Here is a 3,925-nt window from a genome sequence, read left to right on the forward strand (position 1 = left end):
TAGTGCCTCAGGTTCCTCTCCTGCGTGCTTTTATAGGAAAAAAAAACCTACCCAGATAAGCTTACGCTATACCTGCTTCCGGCTGCCCCTCTGGTCGTCGTCACTTCCCCCTGCTGCTCCCGCTCTTTCTGTGAAGAGAAATAAAAACTCCGCTGCCCACTACCGGTAAGTAATTTTAAAACAAACTGTCTCACTTTAGCTGTAGCCTTCCGGGTTTGTTTAAACTCAGCTGCTGCTCGCACTCAAAATGTTGTCCAGGCAGCGGTGATCACAACAGACCCAGAGAAGATGAAAGCCTCCAGAGGATTTCCACTACTTAGGACTATTACAGAATTCCAATGATATATGGTTTTGGTGAACCAGATGGGAAAATGCTATCCTGATTTAGTTCAAGTAAATGAATAGGTAACTTTTCAAACTGAATCAGGTGTGGTGGTGGTCGAGCATCAATATTTGGTCGTTTAAATAAATACTCATATTGTCAGAAGTCATAACACATTCAAATAATAGATTGATACAGTACAGAGTAGGCCCTTTGGTCCATCAAGTCGAAGGCATCAAGTAACACTAAATTCACAGTAGTCCCACATTTTAGTACTAGACCTTGGAATGTTATAACATTTCAAATATTCCTCTAAGTATTTTTTAAAGGTTGTGAGTTTACCTGCCTCAAATAATCTCCCAGGCAGTGAATTCCAGCCCCCACGAGTCTCTGGGTAAAATTTATTTCCTTCAAATCTCGTCTTAGTCTCCTGCCCTTCGCCTTAAAATTAGGCCACATTGTTAGCGACCCTTCAACCAAAAGAAGAACTGCTTTCTATTCACCCTGTCCATGCCAATCATAGTTTTATACATCTTTATCAGGTCCCCTCTCACCCTGTTCCAAAGGAAACAACAACCTGAGCTTATCCAGCCTCTCTTCACAGTAGAAATGCCCCAGGCAACTCCTGGTGAATATCCTCTGCACCTCCTCCAGTGCAATCACCAGCTTCACAACATAGTGTGATATATGCACACTGTACTCCAGCTGAGTCCTGTACAGCTCCAGCATTACCTCCCTGTTCTTAACATCCACTAATAGTGACAAGTGTCCCATAAGCCTTCTTAACTACCCTATTAACCTACCTTGTCATCTTCAAGGATTTAGAGACAGGCTCCCCAAGGTCTTTCTGTCCCTCTGAGCTTCCTAGTATCCTATCAGTCATTGAGTATTCCCTTGTTTGTTTGTTTTTCCCAAGTGTATCACCTCACATTTCCTTAACAATTTCCAAATATTGTAGCAGGAAACACATCATCCATAGATTTGGGAACAGTCTTATTCCAGATTCAACATGATGAGATAAGAAAACCTGTCCAATATGTTTAAAGGACTCTCTCTCAAAGCAATCAACAGTGTATAATAATAGAGAAGGAAACATTTTCAGTGATTTGGGCATGCGGGAAATGTTCTGATTATGTCCTGGGCCTTAAAACTGACCACAGGCTATTGGCAACTTTACTGAATACAGATACCATTAAGGGCTTCCTGAGAAAGAATGAATATTTATATTCATGCCCATTCAACTACTGCCTTATACCATTTAATAAATGCCTTGCCTTGTGCCAGCTGCCATTCCAACTTGTCTCCCTTTCATATCCACTAGCACCTAATCACCACATGCAGGACCAGAAACAAGGACAACAGAAACAATAGCACTATAGAGCAGACCAAACCCACACATTTAACTAGGGACACAATGCTCACGAGCTGTCCACATCGAAAAGGTGAGGAGAGGTGTAGCTCCCAGACCAGCAGGGAGGAGGCACTGTGATTGCAATGCTGGAACAACATTAATAATATCTTGTCCAAACAGAAAACACATCTTTCAAAGAAACAGGACGATCTTGATTTTACTGAAAAAGAAGACATTCAGTTGGAAGAAACTATGACATACAACCATTAACAACAGAGACAAGAAAAGAAGATCACATTGAATGAGAAAAGATGGTGACACTTATCCTGGCAGAGTGGAGGAAGTCATTAACCTTCTTCCGACATTGCTGGGCATGTCTCCAGACATCTGAGACTGCAATGACCCAGGTGGCAACCTGACACCAGGCTAGCATTGTTCAGTGTCATGGCCTCCCCTGCTGGCCCTGGTGGAACAGGATGACCTCCAGGTCACTGCCAACAAAGCAGGGCACCAAATTGCCCTTGTCTGCCACTTCTAGAGTAAATATCATGAAGCTCTGGGCTACATTCAAGGCTGAGCTAGATAAGTTCTTAATCAGTTAAGGTAATCAAGGGTTACTGCGAAAAGGCAGGAAAATAGAGTTGAGGATTATCAGATCAGCCATGTTCTCATTGGATAGTGGTCTAGATTTAATGGGCTGAATGGCCTAGGACTGCTCCTATTCCTATGGTATTATGGAGTGTGACTGAGATATTAGTGATTGGTGTCCACATCGCGGCTGTTTTGCAGCAAGCAGCAAGCTGACATCACCAGCTTCAGCAACCTGACTTCCATGGTGCGAATGGTCAAGTCTAACTTGTTCACTACGGCTGGTCAGATCGTAAGCTGAATGTTAACAACTTGAGTCGTGCCAGGATTAATTTGTTTGAGAAGCTACAACCCCCTAAATTAGCAACTGTTTGCTGCCCTGTGAGAGACTCTCCTCACTGTCTGGGTGTACATACAAGATGCTGTTCCTAATGTCAGGATGGGCCTCATCAGACTCCTCAGATGATTCTGCCACAAATCTCACCAAAGCCTACATCAGTCAGGCCCCTATAAGCTCCAGCCCTGTGCTCTGCATATTCCCTGAGTCCCTGAGGTTACAAGAAGTGATACATGGAGAGGAAAATGGAGGAGATCCAAAGCAGATAATGAGGGGATGGGACAAGATTGGGTGGTGTGGAATCTGGGAAAGCAGATAATGAGGGGATGGGACACGATTGGGTGGTGTGGGATCTGGGAAAGCAGATAATGAGCGGATGGGACATGATTGGGTGGTGTGGGATCTGGTGATGGGCAATAAAGAAACCATTCACTGAATTAATTTAAAGAAGGAACCAGGCGTTTCCGCCAAGCTTCTTGCTGGCGGTGAATAAGCCTGTGCAGAAGTGAAGTCACCCTCAGATTGTTAACAAAGCATAAAGGCTCAGCTTTATGGTGCTTTATGAATCATTGTCTGGAGACTATAGGGAAATAGATGGTGACATCTTGCAAAAGTCCAGATTACAGAGGAGGAAGTGCTGGATGTCTTGAAACGCATAAAAATGGATAAATCCTCAAGACCTGATCAGGTGTACCCGAGAACTCTGTGGGAAGCTAGAGAAGTGATTGCTGGGCCTCTTGCTGAGATATTTGTATCATCAATAGTCACAGGTGAGGTGCTGGAAGACTGGAGGTTGGCTAATGTGCCACTGTTTAAGAAGGGTGGTAAGGACAAGCCAGGGAACTATAGACCAGTGAGCCTGACCTCGGTGGTGGGCAAGTTGTTGGAGGGAATCCTGAGGGACAGGATGTACATGTATTTGGAAAGGCAAGGACTGATTAGGGATAGTCAACATGGCTTTGTGCATGGGAAATCATGTCTCACAAACTTGATTACGTTTTTTGAAGAAGTAACAAAGAGGATTAATAAGGCAGAGCAGTAGATGTGATCTATATGGACTTCAGTAAGGCGTTCGACAAGGTTCCCCATGGGAGACTGATTAGCAAGGTTAGATCTCATGGAATACAGGGAGAACTAGCCATTTGGAAACAGAACTGGCTCAAAGGTAGAAGACAGAGGATGGTGGTGGAGGGATGTTTTTCAGACTGGAGGCCTGTGACCAGTGGAGTGCCACAAGGATCGGTCCTGGGCCCTCTACTTTTTGTCATTTACATAAATGAATCGGATGCAAGCATAAGAGGTACAGTTAGTAAGTTTGCAGATGACA

This window comes from Chiloscyllium plagiosum, chromosome 27 (genome assembly GCF_004010195.1).
Source record: "Chiloscyllium plagiosum isolate BGI_BamShark_2017 chromosome 27, ASM401019v2, whole genome shotgun sequence".
Lineage (NCBI taxonomy): Eukaryota > Metazoa > Chordata > Chondrichthyes > Orectolobiformes > Hemiscylliidae > Chiloscyllium > Chiloscyllium plagiosum.